General features: G+C 45.8%; 1 protein-coding gene across 2 annotated transcripts in view; it reads right to left on the bottom strand.

The window, feature by feature from the left end:
* The window catches only part of GPR75 (G protein-coupled receptor 75), a 34,244-nt gene extending 7,037 nt beyond the window's left edge, over nucleotides 1–27,207 (bottom strand). The window contains exon 1 of one of the 2 annotated variants that reach the window (XM_086928050.1): nucleotides 27,084–27,207. The gene's annotated coding sequence lies outside the window, so the exon portion shown is untranslated. Of the gene's footprint in view, nucleotides 1–26,972 lie in introns of both variants that reach the window. The other variant, XM_086928049.1, reaches the window with a different exon arrangement.
* Nucleotides 27,208–27,633: the final 426 nt, after the last annotated feature.

Raw genomic sequence — 27,633 nt, 5'->3', positions numbered from 1 at the left:
TAGCTGGTGGGAACGAATAGATAATCAATGTGGGAAACGTCTGGTGAACCTGTGAGTAATATGTGTAGCCCTTTTTTCCGGTGGATGAAGCATATGCCATGTATCTGTGTATTCCATGCTTTTATACAAGCGCAACAGGTGTGATTCTCGTGTGTCCGCTAAGCCCCCCTGGGGTCACCATCTGTCTATCTATGTGTGCAGAAGGACAGATGACCAGTATTCCATCACGCAGTCGGGCTGAGTCCTCCAAGGACCTTTTCAACAGCTTCATTCTCTCGTTTTCCCCTCTTCTGCACAAGAACTTTACCTGAAGCAGGAGGCATAGACATGTTTACAACTCTATTTTTGAGACCTCTGGTCGAGGTATCTTTTTTAAAAAGATTTTGGACCTTGAGATTAATTACTTTACTATTTATATAAATTTGTTTGCTACAATTTTTTATCTTGTTTACTGTGTTATGTTGTATAGCCCATGGTGGTATGTTCCACCCTTTTCTGATTTTGTGAAATCAAATAAAAGCACTTTTATTCTCTGTGTGCAGTACATAATTCCAATACCCCCCATGGCCATTAAGCCTTCTGGTATATCTAGCCAAATAGTCATTAGTCGTTCGATGAGTTTCTGAGCCAAGGGTGGGGGAAGCATGTACACTACCCAGGACCACCTTCTCACCATATATGGTGCCTGCTTCAATGATATATCTGCCTTGTTTATCTATCCTGAGTGTGCAGATTGGAAGGGAACTCTAAGGTGTATAAGGAGCCCTGTGCCCTTAGAGCCTCTAAAGAACCCAAAGTGATAGACTAACTCATAGCCGAATCTGGACATGCATGGAGTCCGATAAGGTGCGTTTCCTTGAGCATTAGGACGTCATCACCATGACTCTTGGCCTGTCGTAGCACTGCCCCCCTTTTCACTTTATCTGGAATATCTCTAATGTTCCAGCTGAGGCTATAGAGCTTGCCCTGTGAGGTAGTAGACTTATCTTCCATGATCGAGTTGTCATGTGTGTGTGATGTTGGAGGAGGTGTATATTCTTCCCTCAATGGGCCACCATGATGGTTATGTGGAGCATAGCACGTCAAACTAATAAACATTCCCCATGACGTCCCCCCAACACCAATACTTCAGGAACATTGAAGAACCTGTGTCGCTTGGGACAAGTCTGGCCTACTCGAATAGGGGTTGGTGACCGTGGATCCCCAGGAACCAACCCACTAACATAACGTTTAACTGATGTTCAGGTGATGTCCCACCAGGGAGCATACCCCGACATAAATACCCAATCACAACCTGCGCGTGAATAAAACCAAATAAGGTACATGTCCAGGATATCGAGTTCCATCGCCCACGGAACCACCAACACGTGTCCGACTTGCAGAATTCATACAGCTTGCTCAAGGAGGTACAGACTGATCTTCTCTGTTTTCCCATGACCACCAAGAGGATCAGGACTTGTGGCACTGTTTTCCTTTGGTTTGGGTTGTTGGCGTGTGCGGTCTCTTGTGGAGGCATGAAACTTGGGCAGTGGTGGGGTGCAGGACTTTACGTGAATTTCTTCATCTGGCCGGGCGAATACCTCCTCAAGAGTATCGAAGAACGATATGTAAATCGCCCATAGGAGGGCCTGGAAGAGCAGGGTGTACGCAATTTTGAAGCATCGGAGCCGCTCCTTGGCCTCCATGAACGACTGACGTTTTTGCTGGACTAATTTGGTATAATCAGGAAAGATCATTGTGTGTTGCTCTTCAAACCTGAGAGTCCTGCAACCTGGCCTGAAAATGTATTCTAGCGATTATTGGTCTGGGTTTGGCACCGGGAGGAGGTTTTCGAATGAGGGCCCTGTGTGCCCTTTTAATAATGAAGCAGGGGGAGAGGGAGTCCGCCGGCTGCCAGCTCTGCAGCCAGGCAATGAGAAATTTCACAGCGTCTTCTCCCTTGCAGCACCACGAAGCAGAGGTTTTTGCGGTGTGTTCTTCCTTCAGCGTCTTCGACTCATGTTGCAAGGCCTTTTGTCAAAGACTCATTGGTAGAGACTTTTTTTTTGGATAGTGGTCACTGTGTCTTCGATGCTAGAGACTCTTTTCAGTTTCAGGCAGTCTAGGCACTGAGTTTCTGAGATCCTGTCACAGGAGCATGACATCTGACCCCAAAGAGCCTATCTTGACATCCAACATATCCCTGGATTGACGGCTGGCACAAATGGTGCTCTGCTTTGAGGCCCTACCTACTGGTATATCTTGAGTTCTGAAGGGTTTATCTGAGTCCACTGTCTGTATCCTGTGCTGTGGGGGAGTATGGATGTCTGGGGGATAGTCTGTGCGTTGGCCAGTGAATAGATCTTCCCCCTTCTATGAGGTCAGCGTCCGGTAGGGCCCAGTCGTACTCGAAGCGAACGGCCGCCGAGGCCATCTGTAGAGAGTAAGGTCGGATGGGGGACCCAACACCCACAAGCCGCATCGGGACCCAGCCAGGCCGACTCTGCAAGCAGGAATATCCCCTTCCCCCAATGAGTACTTCACCCTCGGGTCAATGCTGTTGTGGTTTTCGGTTGCCAATTACCTTCAAGTGTTCTCTGCTCCCTGGAAAAATGCAGAGCTGGTGACCACACCACAGGCACAAGGGCATCGCAAGGGGTCCTCCACCAGAAACCACTTCTCCCCAGCCGCCGTGGCGCCTATGGGTCCGTCTGCTTGCAGAGACTTCTAGGAGTGATGGTCTGCGGCGGCCGTCCCCACGCACATTTCGTATCATAGCAGACCGGGACTCCGGACTTTTGCCGCATCTTCTCAGTCGTCAATAGTTCACCACTGTGGCCAGGGGTAGCCCATAAGCATGTCCCTTGTGGATGCAGCCATTCCACTCCACAGCTCAAGAAGGTCGGTTCTGGGCCCTCAATAACAGATATTTTTGCATTTCCGTTTTCTCATGCCCAATAACAGATATTCACAGACCACTGATCGATCTCACCACTAACCCCTTCCCTGTCCTTGTGTGGACAAATAGTGGTAGGGACTTGCGTCTCTCAAGGCATGGCTGTGTCAGATAAGGATTCGAAAAATCTACTCAATAAGGCGAGTCAGATTTTAGCATAGCAAGCTATTTTTAGGGTGTACTGGTCCTTTCTGGCAAGAGAGCTTGGGCTAGCAAAGGACAGGTGCTTTTTCTTTTCATTTAGAAAGTGAATGAACAATAAAGAGGTCTTTAACCCCTTCCATGCTGATGACGAACCCCAGCCGTCATGCACTACGGTGCTCGTGTGCTGATGACGGCTGGGGTTCGTCACGGCCCGCCCCTGTTCGTGTTGTTTACAGCACACCAGGGGAATCGCGGCCGCATGGAAGGGGTTAAATCTTGTTTATATTTTGTCACATTTGCTGCACATTCAAAGACAGAGGTCATATGTCAGCTTATGTCTTCCTACAAATTGCTGCTTATTGTATCCTAGAAATTCATGTTTATTTTCTTTCTCCGACTGCAAAGTTTGAGGATTTTGTACAGTGAACTGTGACATGGGCGTGGGAAACGTTTTTGTACAGCAAACATGAAGATATCTGAAGGAGTTCTCTGCCTGGTTAAAGACGTGTGCCCCAGCCTTGAGTGTCCAACTATACTACTGTCTGGATCCCTAATGCTGATTTTTTTTATCATAGGTAAACACGGATCATGCGTGTGCACCACGATATAGGCCGGTCTAGCTGATTGCGGTCTAGTTGGCAAGGGCACCCAAAGTGCTACCCTCATAGTGGTGGTGGACTACCGCCTTCATCAGGAGTTAAGCAGCACATATATGATGGTGGAAACAAACAGTGTAGTCATCAGTAGTAGTGAAGAGATCCTTTTATTTATTTTATTTATTTATTTTGAAAGTTTTATATAGCGCGAACAAGATCTTTGCAGATATCAGAGCGCTTTATAAGGGCACGGGGGTGATAAAGTAATAGAATGTAATAGTTGAGGTAGTTAGGTACAAGGGGCATAGTTACATAGGTAGGTCAAAAAACAGGAGGTAGGTCACAGGTGAGGTAGTGTCTGTACAAGGTGCATAGTCAAACAGTTGCGCCAATAATATAAAAGTACAAAAGTAAGCATATACTTGTTTAAGCGTGCTTAAAGTGTTTTTGGAGATAACATAAAGGTGGGCACAGTTGAGGTAGGTGAGTGCAGGATGTATAGTCACACAGGTGCATCAGTAGTACAAAAGTAGGGATAGTTGAGGTGGTGTAGGTACAGTGTGCAAAGTCAGACAGGTGCGTCAACAATATATCAATATACAAAGAGGGAAATACAATCAAATAAGTCATAATACAAGAATTACAAGTAGACCAAGGGGTCAGGCAGGTATTACGGAGCGGATTCATGAGAAATACAGAATAATAGATCATGTGTATTTAGCCATGAGGATCGCTTTTACTTCTTTCTTAAACAGTTTGTTGGAGGAGATGAGCCTGGTTTCAGGAGGGAGTGAGTTCCAGATCCTGGGTGCCATTCCTGAAAAGGAGCGTTTATAGGTTTTTTCCTTCTGGAATCTTCGAGGCTTCAGCAGAAGATGGTTTGTGCTTCTAGTAGTTCTAGAGCCACCCGAGATTGTCAGCTTTTGAGTGAGGTAGGCGGGTGAGTTCATGTAGGCCTTGTGAGTCATGCAGGCGATTTTCAGATGTATTCTGGCTTCAAAAGGTAGCCAGTTCAGGGATTTAAAGTCAGGGGAAATATGAGTGTTTTTTTGAGCCAGTGATGAGTCTCGCTGCAGCGTTAAGGGACGCTCTTAGGGGTGCCGTTGTAGTTAGGGGGAGCCCGCAGAGGGCGGTGCTTCCGTATTCTATGTGTGGGATGACTATAGATTGTACTGCAGTTTGGAAGTCTTTGGCAGGAAGGAAGGGTTTAAGTTTTCTCAAGGTATTGATTTGGAAGTTCGCTCCTTTGGTTGCCTTGCTGATGTGCTGCTGCATGGCGAGATTGGCGTCAAGTGTTATGTCTAAAGATTTTGCTGAGTCTACGACGGTAGGTTGTACATTTAGAGCCGTTAAGTGCTTAAGGCATGTTTGAGCCGTAGAGATTTTTGCGGGAGGTGAGATCAGGAGGAACTCAGTCTTTAGGGCATTGAGTTTGAGGTGATTCTCGGCAAGCCAGGATTGGGTGTTTCTGATCGTGCTGTTCAGAAGCATGATGTCCTTGGGGGATTGTATTTTGAGATAAAGTTGGGTGTCGTCGGCATACATGTGAAAGTGAACATTGGATGTCTGTAGCAAAGTAGTGAGAGGTTCCATAACTAGGTTAAACAGTGTTGGGGAGAGGGAGGATCCTTGAGGGACGCCTAGCGATACAGATACCAGAGAGGACATCAGGTTGTTCCTTTTGAATCTTTGTAACCGGTTGTGTAGAAAAGAGGTGAACCACTTGAGAACAGTCCCTGATATGCCCATTCTGGTGTTTAACAGTTCGAGTAAGTTCTCATGTTTAACTGTGTCGAATGCTGAGGAGAGATCCAGAAGGATGAGGAGGCAGGTATTGTTTTGGTCTAGGATTTGGAGGGCGTCGTCCACTATGTGAGTCATGGCAGTTTCGGTACTGTGCCCTGCACGGAAGCCTGATTGATGAGCGTTGTGGAGATCAAACTTGTCTATGTGTTTAGTCAGTTGTAGCTGTACGCATTTTTCCAACAGTTTAGCGAGGGTGGGAATATTTGTAACAGGGCGGTAATTGTTTAGATCAGTGGGGTCTGCTGTTGGTTTTTTTAGTAGAGGTGTGACTTGTCCGACTTTGAGGGCGTCAGGGATGGATCCTTGTTGAAGAGAGCTATTGATAATTTTAGTCCATCCAGAGTGGGAGGAGCAAAGGGGTAAAGTCTTTTACAGCGTTTGCAGGAAGGGGGTCAGTGAGGTGATTGGATGGTTTCAGGGTGCTGAGCAATCTACCAATTTCTTCTTCGGAGTAGGTGCCAAAGGATGACCATGTAGCATTGTTCTTTGGTTCAGGCGCTGCTGTGTGTTGGGGGTTGGAGTAAAGGATTGCGTCATTGAGGAGATCGCTTCTTATGTGGTCGGTTTTTTTGGTTAAAGAAAGCAGAGAAGTCTTCACAGGAAGGGGTAACGCCCATGGTGCTGAGTGTCTGGGGTTGTTCTTTGGATTGTGTTCTGATTAACTCAAACAATTTCCTAGGGCGGTTTTTTGCTTGGGCGAGCTGGAGGATGAAGAAATCTCTTTTTGAGCGTTTTATTTTCCTGAAGTAGGCGTTTCTCTGTTTCTTCAGGCTTTTTAGGTGCAGTGCAGAGGGGGCTGACCTCCAAGTGCGCTCTGCCATTCGCATGGCCCGTCTATCCTCATTGAGGCTCCCGTCATACCATGGGTTGGAGATCTTGGACGAGACTCTTTTCAGTTGCATGGGTGCAGCCTCATTGATTATTGTGGACATAGCATTTAGATAGTGGTCAGTCAGGAGTTGAACGTCCGTAGCGCCGGACGGGGGAAGTAGGAGATTGCAGCTGTTAGGCGGTAAGGAGTTTGGGTTGAGTTTCTTCATGTCCCTTTTCCAGACTTTGGGCTTAGAGGGTTGAACTGGGTTAAATTTAATTTTTTCATTGATAAGGAAGGAGACAATATGATGATCTGACCAGTCACAAGGTTGGATTGACTCAAGTTTAATAGCGTCCTCTTTGGAGATGATAAGGTCGAGGATAGAACCTTTCTCATGGGTCGGGCTATTGCATATTTGGGTGAGATCAAGAACGTTGAGGAAGCTTTTGAGGCTATTTACCACTGTGCCACTGCTGTCATTCCAATGGAGATTGTAGTCGCCAAGGAAAATTTGGGTGTTTTGCCGTCCTGAATTGGTTGATATTGTGTCCATGAGTTGTTGGCAGAAGGAGAGCTTGTCCCCAGGTGGGTGGTATATGATGTGTAGTGAGCAGACCGGTTTGCTTTCGCTGATGACATCAAGGCAGAGGTATTCACAGGAAGTAAGAGAGAGGGGGCGGACGCTTTAGTAACTGAGAGGTTGCTTCTGTAAATACAGGCAATTCCACCGCCTGTCTTTTTGGTCCTGTCAAGTCTAATGATACAGTAGTTGGGGGGGGGACTAGGATATCCAAGATAGGTGTAGAAGAATCAGACAACCACGTTTCAGTCAGATTGGCTAGATCCGGTTCCTGAGACATGATGAGGTCGGCGACCCCCGCGGAATGTCTTTGGGCCGATCTGCAATTGAGAAGTATGCATTTGAGGCTAGGGGCGCAGAGGGTGGAGGAAGGTTCTATAGTGATGGGCACATTAGTGAGGTTGTTGGGGACGGCGCCTCTGTTGTTATCCTTTTGGGGCCTGAGGGGGTTAGAGATAATCGTTGGGATGGACAGGTGGTTGGTGGCTAGGCGATTTTGGGGAGCCGGGACGTAAGATTGGAGAAGGGCGTGTGTGTCATGGTCTGAGATCGTATTGGTAGTGCGTCTGGGGCGATTGGTGGTATTGCGAAAGGAGATAGAGGTCTGGTGTGGGGAGAGTTGTGTGATAAGGCGAGTAGGAGGTGAGGAGGAAGTGTTGTTAGGTGTAGAGGGAGTATTACGATTGGTGGTAATGCGATTGAGATTGGTATTGTGATTGTTGGTATTGCGAGAGGGGATAGAGGTCCGGTGTGGGAAGTGTTGTGTGGTAAGGCGAGTAGGAGGCGCGGGGGAAGTGTTATTAGGTGTAAAGGTGGTGGTGGGAGGGGGGTGTCTGGGGTGTGTGATGAGCAACTCTTTGATGGAATGTAGTTCTTCTTTCAATTGGAGGAGGGTGGACATAATCATGTCCAGCGTGGTGTTGGGCGCGGAGTTGGGGAGGGGTACAGGCGGTATTTGGATCGATCAGCCTACTACAATGCCGATCAATGTAGCATATTAGCGACAACTGGATCTCAAGTGTTCATGATTACATCTGCACAAAGATACTTCTCTTTTAGACTAATTCACATTAGGGCCACTTGAGGTAGAAAGCACTGTATTACTACACACTTTGCTTTTCTTATGGTCTCGACCTCCTCAAATGTTTATGCCGTTATACGACGCTGTGATTTGCTTAGTCTCATGAAGCATTGGTGCAGAAAAATGCCTTTTTCCCATGGGGACTCCCACTTTTTGTTCGATTTTTCGGCAGGTTTGTTGGACTCTGCAAACAGTGCCTAGAGAAAGTGTTTGGACCCCTGAAAACATGGCAACTTGGTAAACACCTATTTAGCATGTTGGACGTGCTTACAAGCCAATAGTATACGTTACGAAGTGTACCCAGGCCCCCCACCCCCTCCCAAAGTAGTGGGCTGCAGCACTCATTTTGACACCACTAAGTGACAGTGGAAACCATGACTGCAGGCCTACTACTGTAGCCTGGCTATTCAGTTTAAAAAATGCCAGATCGCCTGTCAAAATAACCCTTTTAACATGCCTAACTCCTCCTAAAATATGAATTAGCCAACCCCAAGTCAGTGTTAAGTGCCCATAAGGCAGAGTGCATGATATATAAAAGGGCAAGTAAACATTGAATGTTAAACATGTCCTCAGTGTCAATGCCCTTAAAACTAGTTTCACTGTAGGAGAGTTAGCTGTTCCATAGGAAAGTGTTAGGATACTTTATTAAAGTTCACTTCATGGACTTGTTAAAATATTTATTACAAGTCAAATTCATTGATAAAGTCAGATTTGCAACAAATATTTAAAATGTTACCTTTAGCCTGGCTAAAGCCTCTAGAAGCCTATTTGTCTGAGCTTGTCACACAGGAGCCTTGATTAGGTGTGAATTGACTCCCGAAGAGGATGACAAAGGGGTGTGGGGAGGAGTCCTGTTCTGACTGAACAGTATCTGTATTGCTCAGTAACTTAATTATCTTCAAAGAGGCCTGCCTTACCACAGGAAAATTAAGCTCACACATGGGCCTGCCTCATTATTTGTCCTTCAAGTCAGCCAGGCACCAATCCTAGTGGGAGAGGAGCTGCCCCCAGAATAGATTGTGAGTACCCACAGGGTATGTTTTTCTCATTTTCATGGCCACACCTCTAGGGTGGGCATGAAAATGTGACAACCCAGTGTCACTAGAGTGAGGCCTATCGGACAACCCAGTGTCACTAGAGTGAGGCCTATCGGCTCACATACCTTTTTAAAGGTTCTGCTGCTGTGTGCTTAACACACACTTGACCTACATCAGGTAGGTGTGAAGTGCTGCGCAGCACAGGAGTAGTGGCGCTGGATGTAAGTGGGCCTGGGAAGGGTACAGAACAGGGAATAGAGCAGTGCTGTATAGTACATGTGGGATGTACTGGGTGTATGGCTGCCTGCGAGGAATACATTATATGAGAGATGCAGTGCTGTGCAGTAAGTGCATGGAAATAGGAGCTGGTTGTAGGTGTGCTTACATGACGTACAATACATGAAGGGTGAAATGTTGTGCAGCACACATGAGGGTAGTGTGTGATGGCAGTGTGTGTGTTTGCAGACAGCACACCCTAGTACAGTATAAGAAAGCTTTGGTGCTGAACAGCACGTACAGATTTAATGTGTGTGCTGAATGTATGTGTGCTAGTAATGGTACAATGCATGGAGGTAACAGTGCTGGACAGTAAGTGTGCTGTGAATGTACACTGAGTGAGTGTGCCTGCACTGGCACTTTATATAGAGAAACCTGGGTTCCACTTTGGGAAGCCCAGGCTTGGTGAAGACATGAGGAGTGGGAGAATCCCCCCCCAGACAGATTGGTTTATTGCTGCATTCATGTGTGCTGGGAGGGGCACACTGGAGGAAGGTACCCTCTCTTTACACTTCAAAAAGGTATTATTTGATTCAGTGATAGATCTCAGGAAAGGAAGTGGGGCTGATAAGGGAAAAATAAGGAAACAGGGCACCATGCAACACCCTAGCCACTTTTCACGGATTACTATCAGTCAAAGGGGAACTCTTGAGTACAGCCTATTAGTGAGCATTCCCTGGATATGGCCACCAGTGCATTAGGAATAATCCCTGACCAGGTTATAAGCAAGAGGGAGGGACAGGGAGGTGCTCGACAACTATTAGAGCCCCAACATCAAGTGGATTGTATTATTGCATGTGAATGTCGTTATTAATTTGCATGTGTAGAATTAGAAATAAAAAACTGTGATTTCTTATAATAGTAAGTATTTGACGGGACATTGATTTATTGTTTGTAAGGTGTGCACTCTGATTTATAATTTGTGTTCACTTACCTGTCTCTACACCCCCCCGCCCCCTCACCCCACCCTGCCCGAGGTAGCCATTGACTGTTCGTTCACAGCTACCAATGAGAGTCAAGTGCAGAAGGGTCACTTGGCCCATTTGCTCAGTACCCTTAGTAGGCTAGGACCCGGGACATCAGTGGTAAAAGGCCTCAACCATCATGGTTGGGCCATGTAGCCCCTGTGTGCCCTGTCGCCCCCTGAAAAACGCTGGGACACGCTCATATGTGATAATGAAGAAAAAGGAGACTCTGAATTAAAATATTTGACTAAAATGACATAATTTGAGACCAGATTAGGGGTCAAGCGTATTACCGTTACGTTGAGTAGATTATTCAGGTCAATAGACTGTCCAGTCTGGTACATTTTTATACATTTTCGAGGTCTGCAGATTACCGTGGATATAAATATCATGCTTCTAAACGATCATAGTACAACCTCATGACAGCAGGTATAAAGAGCCAAGTATTGATTTACTTTTCTTAACATCACATCAATGTGCTTTGAAGGTAGACATATTGCTAATGTGCATACATCTGCATTTAAGTCCCGTAAATCTATAATTACAAATGGATACTTCTCTTTATATTCTGGTAGTCGATAATTGTGCTAGGATATTGTTGTATTTATTCATAAAGTTTTATATAGGCATGATAATCTGGTACCACACCTTAGGGAAGGGTTCAATGCGTAGGTATGCATTTTTAGGTTATTGGAACAGGGTTGCAATCGTGCTCCATTTGCCGGTGCCCAACATGTGATCCAGGGTTCCATATTCTAGGCTTGAAAGTTCAAGAAAGTTGATTTCAAGTCCAAACTATTGAGAAAATCAGTCTACACTGAGAGGCAGGAAATCATTTTGGAAAGCTCTTACTATAGGTGCAATTTACTACGCAAATTAATTATTAATTCTCTCCTGAAACAGCTCATGTGATGTTGCTTTTAGGATATTTTTCTTTAGCTTACAGTTGGCTCAGAGCCAATCCACTGCTTACCACTAGAGTGAATGTATTTGCCAACAGTCTCCCTTCTGTCCTCTTTGTCCTTCCCTGTGCTCATGTTGCTGTTGCCCTGCCGGTGTGCTTCTCCACCGCTCTTGTGTGGTTCTGACCCCACGATGCTTTTCCTTGTGGTTCTCCGCTCCACGTTCATGTTGTACACTGTCATCCTGTCATGTTGCTCTTCAACCCAATTTCGCCCTGCATCTTCTTTCCCCCCTCACACTTCGCATTACTTCACCCACCTGTGCCCTACATGTTGAGTCCCCCACCTGTGCCCCGCCCCTGTGTTGCTTCCGCCTACTCTCCATGTTGCTTGTCCACCACTTGTCATTCGTAAGGCTACCTCTCCTCTTTTGTTGCTTCTCTCCACCTGGCCTCCCTCTTTTTTACTCCATGCTGCATGCAAAATTATGGTCATGCTAAGGCAATATGAAGTTTTAGAAAACTGTGTTCCGAGTTGCAAGGAAAATAACCTTTTCCATCACAACACCATGATTCTGCAGTTAATTTCATATGCGGAAATAGTGTATAAAAACCCCTTGATTTTGGGGGGTGGGGGAGCCAGAGAGACATCGTTCCTATTCTATTGCTGTCCGATTCCCTTTTGATTCTGCTGCCCAATTGGCACTTAAAATAATTCAGACTTCTCCATTTCTCCGTAATGCCCAATTAACCCATGACATATTGTCCCAAGAAATTGAGTTTTAATAACGTCTCTGACTCATCCAATCATGGAATTCTGTTGAGATACTTTTTTGGAGTGTCAAAAGTTTGGGGTCACCAGCGCCCACATTGGGAGCGGTGTTATACCCATCTTTCTTGGGTTCGTGGATGAGGAGTGCCACATGTCAGCCTGTGCCACAGAGAAATGCCCGAATCGAGCGATGCAGCTGTGAACAGGCTAATTATCAGCCCCACAGAAGAGAAGTCAGCCTCCTACCACATACATACTTTACATACTTTGGGCATGAATGGCGCTGTACTACTGGGCATGTCAGAGGCCTGAGGAATCTGCTCTGCATCCTTCACAGAAGATACATATTCAGCCGCTTCTGCACTAGCAAAGGGGAAGGAGAGACTCTTGCCTGAGAAGCAAAACAAACAAGCACTGGCGTTGCCAAAAGGTCTCGCAGTAGGAAAGTTGGAGCTATTACAATTGAAAATAACAATGCCTTTTATTTTTGTTTTCATTTTAAAAACATAAAGGGCTTTGTCATTTACAAAACCAATAACTCCAACTTTCCTACTGCGAGACCTATTGGCAACGCCAGTGCTTGTTATATTTTGCAGTACCATATTCCATGGCTTTACTGGAAAGTTAAACATGCTACTTAGGGAATAGCCAAGTTTTCCATGTTCTAGAGGTCAAAGCAAACACACTGGGGACGGGCCACAGCGCCCCAATGTGCATTGTTAAAGAAATAGCAAAAACAGTCAGATGAAAATGGGGGCGATCACTCAAAAAAAAGGGGTTCTCACACACTCAAACCTCCAGTCCGGTTAGTGAGGGAGATTAGGCAAGTGCAGCCCTGCCGAGTTTCCTATACCCATGAGTGATGTGCTGAGCCAGTCCATGTTTTTTTCTGCTACATTCTGGAACTTATATTCCTCTGTATTACATTCTAAAACAGGACTAGAAGTACCAGAATTCAAAGGAAAAACCTGGACTGGAGCAGCACATCGTGTATTGACCAGGGAACGCATGTACGTATGGTTTGAAATACAATTTCACAGCATGTTCAGCACACCAAGAATTCGAAGCATCGAAGCATACCCTGCTGCTCTGTAAGTCTGTACCTTAATTGCATAGGGCAACTGGAATACCTATATCATGTTGATTCATGCAATAATTATATGAGAAAAGGACTGTAATTGTGCCAAGAAACCCTTGGCAACGAAACGTTGTAAGCGTTTCTGATCAACAAAGGCAGAAAACAAGTCGGTAAATAGAAAGGCTCCCGCTCTGTACAAAACCTCCTTTCTTTGCTGTCCCAGAGAGACAAAAAGGGTTTAGATCTTCGTACGTCATCATCGGAAAAAGTGAGCGTGAGAAACACATTACTGGATGCGCACTCTGATTACCTTTAGAGCTGTGGGAATGCTGCACCCACACGCAGCAAGGCGTTACATTGCTGACAATGAAATGAAAATAATTGTAACCCTCCGGGCACGGGCACACCTGTACCAAATACTCACGGTGACCAACTGTATGCTGCAGCTGCACTCAGGAACCCACCACTCCCAGTCCTAATCGAATGCTAATGAGCAGTTCATCTCTATTAAATGCCTCGTCGCCAGTTGTTGAATATTCCTCAAGAAATGTCTTACGAAAGAAGAAATACATAGTGGCACTTTTGGAACGTGCAGGGCAAAATATTCCGCAAGAAATGTCTTGTCGGGTGAGAGTTAAACCAAGGAACGGGAGAAATTGAGGCTGATTACAGGCAGGTAAACTGAAAATACGGCCGGCCGCAGGCCGGCCATGAATAATTAGGGGAGGAGAAGCCCTTTGATGTGCTGTGTGAACTGAAAGTACGGCCGGCCTGCGGCAGGCCATGAATAATTAGGGGAGGAGAAGCCCTTTGATGTGCTGTGCTGGGTGTGAATGCGCGTGCTTGTTTGCTCACGTGATTCACGTGAACTTTAAGAAAAACGCGGCTGAAAGCCCTTGGTTTGACGAGGATTTTGCTGACTTGAATTCTCGCTCCCTCAATGCGCATGCGCGCATTGTAGGTCACGAGACCTAAAAACCGGCACCATCATAAGGCCTGCTACAATCGTTACACCTGCCACGGCACATCCTGCCCAAGGAGAAAGGGTGCTCAGTTAGTCCCAAGTACCCAAGACCAGGGCTGCCTTATACCGAAGCAGCTCACTTGCTCCCAAAATGAAAGGTCTGCATGCCATTGTGCATCCGTTAGCCCAGATGGCAGGAAGGCAGATGAGGTGCCATTTTCACAGCCCAGTTTTCACCACTCGGCCAAGAAGGTTGCAACAAAGACCCAGAATGAAGGAAATCTGCCAGGCCCAAAACCTGCACTACTGAGTCCCAGACAGTGTACTTTCAATGTTAGACATACTGTCTTTTGATTGACCTACAGTTCATCTAAGATAGAGTAGGTGATATCTCCAGGGACTGGCTCCAAAGTACCAGATGGCAGTCTCCATCTGCCCTCTCTTCTTGGTGCTGAACCAGAAGTACCAGATTCTGTTATGGGACTCCCAACCAAAACATACAACCGGCCCACTTTAATGACACTACAGACTCTGCCCAAGCATCCAGAATGTTACTCTTTGTACCCATTTGTAGCCTATGCACAAAAGCTCAACAGCTACCTCTGCATCAGTGCTACAGTTCGCCCTGAGCCAGACAGCCTCACCCCCTCCCTAGATGTAGCTTAAGAGATCACAGCTGGGCTCTGAGCCTTTACCACCAATGCCTATAACAAGTAAGTGTTTTCACATTTCATGTTAAGTATACAAGGTATAAGTATGTGTGGGCTACATTTAGGGGTTTTAGGCTGGGTAGTGGTAAAGGGGGGTAAGAGTAATGGGTGGTAAGAGTAATTGTATGGTGTATGGGGTGGCTGGTGCTAGTGTGGTTAGGGTAATTTTAGGGTGGGGAGTGGTATAGGGTCGTTAGGGTAATTTTAGGGTTTAGGGTGGGTAGTGGTATAGGGTAGTAAGGGTTATTTTGGGGTTTAGGAGTGGGTAGTGGTAAATGTAATTTTTTTAAGTGAGTTTTGGGGTTCCCCTAAAAAAAGAAAGCAAATGTAATATTTAAAAAGATATATATATATAAAAAACACAAAGTCTCCAGTTATAGTCCTCTCTAGTAACTGTAACTCATGCTCTAAAGCAGAGGTCTTCAATCTGTGGGGCGCGACCCCCAGGGGGGTCGTGGAGTCCTTGCAAGGGGGTCGCAGATTCTGTCAGAGTGCAGTTCCTGGCTTGGGCTGGTCGAGGGTGCTCATGGTGGAGGCCTAATTCACACCGAGGTGTGAAAAACATCAAAGCCTCATTAACAAGTAAAAGGTCTTTTAAAGACCTGTCATGTACTCGGGTGTGGCTGTGTGTGTATGTGTCCCTGAAGCCGTTTCGAGCTGGGGGAGGAGGGGAAGTGGGGGGGGGGGGGGGGGGGCGGGGGGGGGCTGGGGGAGCAGGCTGTAGTGTAGCCCTTTGAGGTCAATGGATATTGCACGCCTGGAGCTGTGGGTCCCGTGACACGTCCGCCAGAAGGAAGAAGACAGAGAGATACTGACCCCTCTCCATGAGAGAGGCACAGAAAAGGTGGGTGGATGAATGATGAGTGGATGGATGGATGTAAGGATGAAGGGTGGATGGATGGATGTGTGAAAAGGTGGGGGGATGAATGATGGATGGATGGTGGATGGATGGATGGATGGAAGGATGGATGAAAGGGTGGATGGATGAAAGGGTGGATGGAAAGATGAAAGGGTGGATGGATGGAAGGATGAATGTATGTGTGAAAGTGTGGGTGGATGAATGATGGATGGATGTGATGAGGTCTAACAGGCGCATTTCTGGTTGTCAAAAGATGATGATGAGGAGTACCAGTTTCTAGAAACTTTTGTCGGTAGGGGGTCCTTACCCCTAAAAAGGTTTTACAAGGGGGTCTCGGCATCAAAAAGTTTGAAGACCTCTGCTCTAAAGGAACAATAACTCACACCCCCGCCATGCATAGTCAATTATATAATTTCAGTTGTTGCAGTCGTGTTATCAGTGATGTTGTAGATCATGTTATGAGTGATGTAATATGTGGGGTAATTAGAGGTGCATGGTGGAAACCTTTTTTGCCACGATCCCGTGGGATTGCTGCAAAGGAAAACAAATGTATTTTCCCCCAACAAAGGCTAGGGTATCACTACCCTCCCCCTTATATCTTGTTTTTTAAATATTTTCAAAGACAGGAGATTCAGTTCCAAAGTTCTGTAATGGCTGCTGCAACACGTTTGTTCAAGTTGCAGCCTGTCAGTCACAGCACTCACTTCTGCAGGAGAGAGACGGCCCAAAGGAAAAAAGCCCCCTCTGGCAAACAGAACTCTGTACTTTTACTTTTTTATGTTGTGCTCGTCAAAACTCTCGCAAGAGTCCATCAAACCAAACCATCCAGATACACAAACACATTTGGAGTGCAATTTCTTAAAAACTATACAACAGATTTACACCAAATCACAAAAATTCACACTTTTCTGACCAAGATCTAGCTTTCTGCCAGATTTGGTATAATTCCGTTCAGCAGTTTTTGCAGTATCATGTTCCAAACAAGTCTATGGAAAATGCATGGAGATTTGCCTTTTTGTGACCCCTGTTTTTCTGGGGCCCCATTTGATGGAGCATACTGAAACTTTTCAGGAAGAAGTTAATTAACAAAGAGCACTTTTTTGGAAAGATTTGGGAGGATTCTTCCAATAGCGCCAAAGTTATTACTAAACCAAAAAAGGAATTTCCTATGGAAACACAGAACAACTATAACTACCGAGTTGAAATCGACACATACACCCACAGGTTTTACTCATATTAATTATACTTCTGCAGTATTGGATGGTATATAGATCCACATGCTTGAATCATCCCAGTCTTCGAGCTGGGAGCCCCATGGTATACATAGTGAGAAGTACAATGTTAAACATACTAATAGTAGCTTTAACATAGTCAGTACAGTTGCCTATCCACCACTTCATAAAACACCCAAACTCAGTCAATCAAAACACAGCATTCACCTCCTCACCAAAGGCTAGCATGGTTGGATTTCTACTGCACGTCATGTGTGAAGGGGATCCCTGTGAGTTCTGCTTACTCCTACAGATAAGTGGCCATTTCTAGACATTATACCGACAACATAAAGTGGTAGCACACTAATTTGCAATCAGTAGAATTTCCATTGAAATGGCCACAAAATTTCCAGTTGACATCTTACCTGCTGATAAAACTATATAGTGTACAAACTATGTTTAGAAATCGAGTTTCTGCAGATATTTGTAATTTGCTCATCACCAAGTAAAGTGTTCCTATTTGTTTTGCTCCTATTTAAATCTTTGTTTGCATCACACTTCTGAATTACAAAAAAAATGTGTTTTTCAGGATTTATTTTTAAATATTTGTACTATTCATTTACAAGCTGTTTAAATGTTCTGTGTTAGAAAAAAATGACATCTTACAGCCCTTAGTTTAATGGTTGTGAAGATGGATCACTTGACAAAAACCTCTAACTGTAATAAGAGAAAGAAAAGTAAACACATTTTCAAGTACAATATAAGCAGAAATTAGTTAAAAGACAAACTGACATTGGACCTCTGTCCTTGAACAGACAGCAAATGTGTTCAAATAAAAACAATAGAACACCTGTTCCTTTTCAGTTTAAGTTCAATCACCAGAACAGACAAGCAGGTCCTATAAATCGCTCGACCGGACCTGATAAAATTTTACTTGCCATGGCGAGTGGAAGAGTAGTTTTTTCGAGGCCTGGTATTGCTATATCTACAAAAATCCAAATCTGAGGAATCTCATTCTGGAAATAAAACAACTTCTTCGGAATTTAAGAGAGCTCTTCCCACTCTGGGCATTCTGCTAGAGAAAGATCTGAGGGAGAATCTCACAGGAAGGAAGACACTGGAAGATGTTTAAAATGTGTTAACTTGAGAAAACCAAATAAATCAGAAAATCTGATTACTCATAGCATATGATCACCCTTGTAAAGGTTACCCACTAACAAAAATAAGGTATAGATCGCTGGATATCTTCAGAAATACTTTCCTGGCATAAAGAAGCATGTCACCCATTATAAAGAAGCGTTAAACCTCACTGTACAAGAATTACATCTACAGCACTCTTAGCCGGTGTACCTATTCCTGGATACACAGGCAGAGCAGCGACATGGAAAAATGGGCATACATTTATGCAACACTGCTGCCTAGAGTCCGCATTAAAGAAAGATGCGGCAGTAGGCCAAGCAGTCCTGCGTCAATTATTTCAATTACTATTTAGCCTTCATCTCCCTCCCACCGCTTGTAATAATTATAATCTGCTAACAGCTTCCTATTCTGATTTAAGCATGTGCATCTATAAAAAAGATCCTATACCGCAAAAGATTAAAGTTGATTACCTGTAACTTAAGTTCTCCAGTATTTGTATCTTTCATAGAAACGCATGCAACCCACCCTCCTCCCAAACTCAGATTTTTTTTTAAACATATAGTTAAAATACAACTGCTTTACTCCTGTGCTTAGAAATCTGACCTTGCTGGGGGTATGGCCAAGATGGCACCCTCAACGGACCTCGTATTCTCCTACAAGTACCCTGCCCATCCGGCCGCACAGTGCCGGGATCTAACCCACCCGACGATCCGCGGTTGTCGGCGGAAGGGAAGCGGCCTGGCTGTAACGGGACGGCACTGTCCCCGCGGGCCCCACGGAGCCGAGGAGAGATGCTGCAAGACAGTGGGGCCGGCTGACCTGAACTAACCCGCTGATGCACCAAATGGGACTCGCCCATTCTTCACCTTGAGGCCTTTGGGCCTACCTGCACGGCACTCGTGCTGCGGATCCTGTCGGTTGCTGGGGTCCTGTGGTTGCCCCTCTACTGGGTACATGTGAAGAGGTCATGGGAAGAAGAGCGCTGGTGACTATACGGGTATTAAAGAGGTTTCTTTCAAACCACTCTCCTGTGTTGTTGGAATGGGGGACGAGGGGAGGCCGACCGAAGGTCCCTCTTTGGTGCCTGCAACCTGGGGCCCAGAAAGAGAACATCTTTCGAGAGAAACTCAGAGGTGACGAACTGCAATTTTCGCACCAACTTACTGTCCACTGCAGCCAGGGGGACAGAGTGGAATGCATTGAAGGTGGTGGTGATGCGTGGAGAATGCCTGTCTAAGATGGGGGGCATGCGGAAACAGAAGCGAAGAGCACATTGGCAACACTACAAAATAAAAGTCCTGTCATGGAGTCACTCATTCAGGCTTTGCCACATGCCCAGAGTAGGAGACATATGGGACAGATTAGATTGCCTGGTCCGCTGACAATAACGCCAGCTCCTGCAGCGAGAAGGTGATAAATCGGGAAAACTATTAGCATGGCTCCTCAAGAAAGACCCCCCCGCACCACTCCTTTGATTATATTGACATTAAAGCGGGCTGAAGGTGTCCTCGTCCCCACGCAGACGGCCATTAACTCCTTACTGTGCACTTGGTGTATAGAGAGGACAAGGTGGTTGACAAATCTGAAGTAGGATGCTTCCTAGACGATATAGCACGTCCACGCCTCGCAGGTGGCCCACGTTATGAGCTGGGGGGTGGTGGGGGGGATTCGACATGTAGACTTCTTCGGGCAGTGCAGAGTATGGCGCGCAGCAAGGCCCCAGGTCTAGATGGCCTCCCGATGTACTTTCAGACGTTTGCAGACCTATTACTCCCTAGGTTGTTAGAGACCCTACATAGGGCCAAGCAAGTAGGGATTCTCCCTTCTTCCGTGAGGGACGCACAGATAGTCATGATCCCCAAGCCAAGCAAGGATCCAAATCTGCCCGGCTCATACCGACTGCTGTCCATGTTAGGGTTGATACCAAAATATTGGCTTAAGTACTAGCAATGCACCTAGGTAGGTTGGTAACACAACTGGTTTACGAAGATCAATGTGGGTTTATGCCAGGCCAGGGAACTCATATTAACTTGAGCACTCTCTCGGATATTGCACTCCACAGCAGACATGGATGTGCAGGCGGCTGCAGTCACCTTCGATACCCGGCGGTGAGACTATATATGGGAGGTTTTTGGCTAAAGTTGTTCTAGGTCCGTATGTTATCACCTGGGTTTGTCTACTGCCGTGGTACTCATAGTACGGCCTGCGGGCAGCCAAGGCCCGGCAGGCCTTCACTGGCGGCTCATGGACCTTGCCTTGCAGTTTCCACAGCCGGCAGTAAACACAGAAGATGACCGCATGAATATACGTAGTGAATACGTATTAACTAGATATTCACTAGTATGCTCCAGCAGCCATCTTCTGTGTTTACTGTCGGCTTCTGAGACGTTAGGGCACCTTCGGAAAGCTTCCCAAAAGGCCCTTTTACAGACTACTTTCAAAAGGGCATTTTGGAAAGCTTCCTGTTTGGAAAGAGACAGATAGAGGGAGAGCGACACAGGGACAGACGGAGACAGACAGAGGCGGAGACAGAGACAGATAGAGACGGGGGAGATGGAGGGAGACTGAGGGAGAGAGAGGGAGACAGGGGGAGATGGAGGGAGAGAGAGGGAGACAGGGGGAGATGGAGGGAAAGAGAGGGAGACAGATGGAGGGGGGAGACAGAGGGAGGGGGGAGACAGAGGGAGAGGGGGAGACAGAGAGGGAAGGAGACAGAGGGGCGGAGACAGAGAGGGAGACAGAGAGGGAGGGAGGGAGAGAGAGAGAGAGAGGGAGAGAGAGAGAGAGAGAGGAGGGAGACAGAGAGAGGCAGGGAGGGAGAGAGGTGTGTATGCCGGATCTGGTGGCTCAGTGGACGAATGCATCCGCTGCAGGGGCCGGTGTTCAACCTCACGGTCAGTTTTTTTGCTCTAGGTCCGCTTCCATCCCACACTGACCGCGCCCCCACCGGTGCGGCCCTCTGCCACAAACCACACTATAAATGTCGCCCCGAGAGAACATTTGCGAGTACCCATGGTCTACTGTATTGTCACCCAATGGCTAGAGTGCGCAGTGGTGGAGTGGTCTCTGCACTCATCTCTATAGAGCGGGGGACGAAACAGGGATGCCCATTGTCCCCGCTCTTTTTTCGCACTGGCGATCCGGCTGGGGAGGGACATGGCCTGTTAGGGCATAATTGTAGATGGTCGTACCCATATCATATCATTGTATGGGGGTGACACACTACTTTATATTTGTCACCCAACAGTGGCTGTGCCTGCTGTCAGGAATGAGCTGTCCTAGTTTGGGACAGTGTCGGGTGGTTATTAATAGCAACAAATTGGTTAAGTTCCCCCTGGTGGCACTACATCGGAGCGCAATCATTTTCATTATTTAGGTATCCAGGTTGCCCATACAGCCAAAGTGCAGTACGCCTTGAATGCGGGAGCAGTCCTCACAAGCCTGGAGGCATGATACACTTATGGAATCGCCTCCCATTATCTATTATGGGATGTGTAGCCCTGGCGAAAATAGTCCTACTGCTGCGCTACTTATATGTGCTGCAAGACTCCTTCTGCTGAACCTCCAATGCCACCTTTACCACCCTAAACAGTCTTCTCGTCTCCCTACTGTGGGCTGGGAAAAGCAGTAGGGTGAAGCTAGAAATGTTAAAGTTGGATATGGATCAGAAGGGGTTCAGGCCTTTCAGACCTTACCTTGCCGGACTACTCTGGCAGTGGTGAGCTGAGGCACCAAATACAGAGAAGAAACTAGTGGCAGGCTGTAGCACAGAGGCAGACCTTCCAAGGTATATTATGATTGGATCGGGGACCCCCAGAATTGTCCATTTGTGGTGCCCCTGGTTGCCTGGGGATGGGAACGCGCGGTCACCCTTGTAATGCGAAGGGCCCTATATGCTCGGTCTCTCCCCCTAAAATGGCTTCACAGCTTCAGTCACATACAGACGGTTATGGACATTACCGGATGGTGGCTGTGTAATGGCAGGCGACCTATACTTTAATGGAACTTTTCTCTCCTTTGCAGACGCAAGAGAATGTTATGTCCCGGAGGGCCATTTTCTACAGTAGGCAAAACTATCACGCACTGGGGGTGAAACACGGACTGCATTCCCTGAGGAACCCGCGGAATCCCACACCCTGATGACGATTATGGACCTGGGTTTCTTCATGGGATTTATTTCTCAGCTGTATAAAGCCCTGAAGGCAGACTATAGGGTAGATGTATTGAGGGTCCAGAGTAGATGGCTGGAGGACCTGCCGATACTTCTAACGAGAGAGTGGAAAAGGCCAGCAACACACATTTTAAATGTACCCAATTTCATTGCCCGCACCGTACCTACCAGACCCTCTCTGATTATTGCGATTTGACCCAGCGTGCGCATCGACTTGCTCCCGATGCAGAGCAGAGCTGGTCCATTTCACGCATATGACCTGGGACTGTCCTCACCTCCAACCCTACTGGACAGAGATCCCAGAATTGTTGCTAGACGAGCAAGAATCCCAGATCCCAGTCAGAATGTCGATAAAGCACTGCCTTTTAAGAGTTTTACCGCCCTCCACATCAAAGACCTGTAGGCAGTGTAAATTTGTTTTACTGGGGTAGGTGTTGGCGAGGTGACGTATCGCTATAACCTGGACACCGTCTGTGGATTCTGGTTTCGTTAAATGGAAATCGGACATGTGTTAATGGCGGGGGCAGGGGGGTGGTAGCAGAGGAACGGTGTCTTTGCTCTGTTTGCACAGACTAACATGCTGAGCAAGACTTGGAGAGGTGGGGTAATATGCTAGAGAGGCTGCAGGCAACCGACCAGTCAAGTGGAGCCACAGTAGACCTGCCCCGGTTTGGGACTCCTTCCCAGTGGGCACTGCGCTGGAGAAACCCCCATTGTCTGAGTGATGACCGTTGATAACAGATGACCGAATCGAATATCAAAGTAGGGTGCGGGGCCCCAGGAGTAGAGCCCTTTTCTCCAACTACATTCCCTTCTAGTGAGTTCTCGGTGACTAATCATATGTGACTTATCAGATCTATGTAACTGGGTAATGGATATTCACTAGAGGCCCATGACATTGCCCCCCCACTCAGGAACTAGTGGTGCCACACCTCTCTGGAAAGGGATGGGGGACAGATACTATCATACTATGAGTCTCTCTAAATGCTGAAGAGATATTGTATTGTACCGCCAATGACTGCCAGAGTTTCTTCATTACTTTGTTTACGTTAATATAATTTATTGAGCCATAAGACCATGCAGTACGTCTGAGCTACAGTAATGTCTACTTTGATAGTAACTAATGGCATGTTCTCGGTTGTTCATGGGTAAGACTTTTCATTTTAATATGGGATTTGTGATATGTATTGTAACTGATAAACTAACGCATTGTAATTGCAATACTTATGCAATTGCTCAGGAAGTGATGACATGTGCCACGAATGTACTATCTTTGCCTGTGTACGGCCAGGGGGACATACCGTACATGTATGTGCGAAACTGTCCTTAAGATCAAATGCTAATAAAAAATGGCCAAAAAGAAAAAAGAAATCTGACCTCGCTAGCCTGGCTGAGGAGAGGCGAATGCTGTGCTCAGCTATGATTGGCGGTGTTTAGGTATTTTATAAAGAGGTGGACAGGCTATTGCTGTGACTATGGTAAAACTATTACATGTATATTTAACATTTTACTGCTCACTATGTATACAGTGGGCCTCCCAGCTCGACAAAGGTGATGATTCAAGCATTTCAATCCATGTAAGAGACCAGTACTGGAGAACTTCACTTACTAGTAAGTAACTTTTTTCTTACCCTGCGTGGTAATGTCATACATCTGGCCCCAGAACACAGATCCATTGCAAAGAGACCTCAGCACGGGACACAAAAGACAACACCAGCCAGCGCATGATGATCTTCCTGCCTTGCCTGAACTGAAAAGAATCATCAGTTGAGCCTGCACTTCTTCCTCACCCGTCCCAGCTCATGGACCTTGCTTAAGGTCTCCCAGACTAAATAATAACTGCACAACCATCAGACCGGACCATGCTTCACTGGTGGCAGACAACTTCAACTCTTCACTGAAGCAGGGTGACACATCAGGAGCTTCAGGCCCTGCTCTCCAAGCCTTTAAGGAGACAAGTCCAGAGGGACACGCCAGTTTAAGAAAGGCTTAGCTAGATATAAAAACACATGGTGAGACCCACACTTTTAAGACCTAAAGCTGCTGTGTCAAGACACACAGTGCCCCCAGCCTCTGGATCCGTTGGCATACAGTGCCTGTATAGGTATTTTCTGTGCTTTTAGGGCCCCAGCAATGAACTGGGAAAAATGTAAAGCATTTACAGAGTTAGCCACACAAAGGGCCTGCTTTCAGTGCCTCCAGTAAGGTGTTCATTGGCACGCAGAAAATGTTTATGAAAAATAAGTCATTGAAGGTGAAGTGCTAGAGAAGAGGTCTAACACACCACACCTCATAACCAAGCCCCTCGAAGCATTTCCTCACTGCTGCAGAGACCTGCCTGCCTCTCCAAGCACTCCTCGCTGCTGCATAGCTCCAACTCACTGTCTCCCTGATGAAGGAAAGCACATGGCATGAGATCACATCAGACAGTTGTCATCCATATAGGGGGAGAGGAGGAGCACTAGCTCACAGTGTGCTCCATCCACTACAGCAAAGACATTCAACCATATTAAGGCCGAGATGGCCTATTTAAGTATCCCAAGTACCAGGAAGAAAAGGGAGTGATCCCCTAGTCCACACTGGCGAACATGAAGACCACTCCAACGAAGAAAAAAGAGAAGACTCTTGTCATATCTTCTAATCAGGTTTGATGAAACCTAAAGACCACTATTTTAAGAGACATGTACCACTAAACGTCAGTGCATCGATTAACTCACATCAGGCAGGCCACCAAGTAGCAACGACAACTTGGTGAAGGCCTAGTAAGAAAACCAGGAATAAGCTCCATGCATATGCAACAGAATCTTCACACAGCAACCGTACAGACACCACCACTAGCTGCCTTCCAAACCATCCCATCCACACCAATAATAGCTAACACCTTGCACAGGCGTATTCTAGCAGATGAGGGAGCCGCCGATGCTACAAACCATCTGGTTATCAAACAGACCCTAAATGCACCTTGGAAGAGCCACTGCAGATCTGTGGGTAAGCCGTCAACAACCAAGTAGAAGTTACAGCCATTACTAAAGCGCTATAAGAGTTATATTCTACCTACAAATCACCATCCTAGTTGTTGCACAGCTAACTGGTCCTTCTATCATCTAGTAAGTATAATAGAGACATCCATATTGTTTAAGGGAAACAAAACCGGTAACATCAACCTGTCAGTTTCGGTAGCAGTGCATCACCTCTACCATCCGCATAACAATCTAACTGGAATCCCACCATTACTGAGGTAAATAAATAAGGTGGTGCAAAAATGCTAATAAAAGCTCAATATTGTGCTGCAAATTTTCAGATATTGTGCTGCAGATTTTCCTGGTCTATGTTGCAATATCCTGGAGGGTCTAATACGTTAAAAGGGCATGGTCAGGAGAAACACAAAGTTAGGACAAAAAATGCAACGCAATGTTAGGGGTGGTCTGTACTAACAAGAGTTTATTACAAAACAAAGCAACCCTTCTTTGCAATCTTCAAAGAACAACAGCTTGAGACAAAAAAAATAAGGACCCAAACCAATTATTTGTAGTTTGCATACAGCTCCTTGATGCCGGTTCATAGCACACTGTGTTACATTAGAAGGACTGCAACTTAAAAACTGGAAATGACACAAAGATCTGTGTCAAAGCGGTACCCCACTTACCTATCTAGGTAAAATACAAATTTGTGTTCTGCATGTTACACATTGTGCTTTGCAGCAGGCATTAATCCTTTATGCAACCTCAGGAGTCAAATAAGCGACTGGAAAAAACACTAAACTCTCCCGGAGCTGCATTAACCAACAGATTTATTTTACTGTTATTAAAATCCCCTTATAATTGCTGGTCACACAAATATCTTTGCAGCAGGCGTCTTGACCCTTTGAGGTGTTTTAGAATGCCAACTGTTTGTGACCAATTAAGTAAGCTAGAACAAACTTGTTATCACATTTTGTCCTTGTTACCAATGCCATCCTGGAAGAATTTTTTTTTTAATTAACTGTAAGTTAACTGTCAGACGCCGATTTTCAAGACTACGCACTTTGTGAAACCACCCCCATTCATTTGCACATCTTGGCCTCCAATTATAGGTTCTCGAAGTCCAATTCCAGAACCGTTATACCCCATCTTTTTTTAAAGTCCTCGAGCCACCATGGACCTCATTGCAAAGGGTGGTAAATATGGACTGTAGTGCATAATGTAGTAAATACTGTAAAGATTCTGCAATGTGTGCTGTGGAAAATATTGACTGCACTGCATATTGTACTACATGGCGTAAATGTAATCGAATGTATAATTTAGTAAATACTGGCTGCAGGGTATATTGGAGAAAATATACTCCAGTGCATGCTGCAAAAAATATTACCCACCAGGCATTCTACAGTAAATATCGCCTACGTATATTGTACTGCGTATTATACTAAATAATGACTGAATTTATACTGCATCAAACAGTATATATGCCCTTCCGTTCATACTGTAAATATTAAATGCAGTACATGATATACAGAATACTAAAGACAATGACTCACTGCATACATTGCTCACTGCATACCGTAGTAAAGAGTCCAGGACAAAGCCAGCTGTAATCCTAATAAACAATAAATAACACGAAGTATTCATTTACTGTACACCTGTCTGCCTCAAGGCGCGTCATCTTATAAACACGACCAAAAAAAAGGCGGACTCTGCAGGCTGAAGACAATGACAGCCATCATAATAAAAATGACAGAGCAGACTAGTTAGGTAACATACAACGTAATTGTGCTTTTCTCCAAATGCATACTCAGAGTCAGGCCACAATTAAACGATGAAGGAGACTGCTGCAGACTGAAATAACAGTATACACGCGATGTAATGGCAGAGTGAAAAATACCCAATATTCCCTCAATTAGTTACCGGGTGCCCGCCATTTCTGAAAACAATCTGATTTCGCTGACCACGATTTTACCTCAAAGCAATTCGGAAACAGGGTCTGAATGCGAGATCTTTACGTTGAGAGTTGCTGAATAATGCATTTGAAACGGGCAAAGAAGAGCATCCATTCTCCTATTTCGTGTACCTTTTCGATCCTTGGGTGTTCCTAAAAATGTCGGCACAGGCAGGTGACGTTACTTCCTGGGTGACGTCGCTTCCGGCGCTACCGGATGTCCGCCCCGAAGCTTTAAAAACGGGATTGAAACGCAAGAGTCTTTGAGGCCACTTGTTCAGCTGTATTTATTTTTTTGCAGATTTATATACCGAAATCTGCACGAAGATATTGGAGTGTTTCACATGAACAGCATTTACGTTATACAAGGACACATTCGTTATTTATACATGACGCTGAGCTGACACCGGGGCTCGAATCCGGTTCCTCAGCTCCAAAGTCGGTAGCTCTAAACCCCAAGGCTACACCCACTCCCCAGCAGTTGCAGCGGAGATAAAAGTGCGTGGACACAATGCAGCTGCATAACATTTAGAGTAACAGAAAATAATATTTAAAACCAGCGCTTAGATTTAGTTTTGAAATTGCAATTTTTTCTACAAAAGTAACCATTTCTTTTCTTTCTTACACTTAAATGTATTCTCCTGATGTTTTGGATCTCTGCAAGAGTTTCCTTGTGTTGACT

The sequence above is a fragment of the Lissotriton vulgaris genome, chromosome 6 (genome assembly GCF_964263255.1).
Source record: "Lissotriton vulgaris chromosome 6, aLisVul1.2, whole genome shotgun sequence".
Lineage (NCBI taxonomy): Eukaryota > Metazoa > Chordata > Amphibia > Caudata > Salamandridae > Lissotriton > Lissotriton vulgaris.
This window is presented reverse-complemented; position numbering and strand designations above follow the sequence as displayed.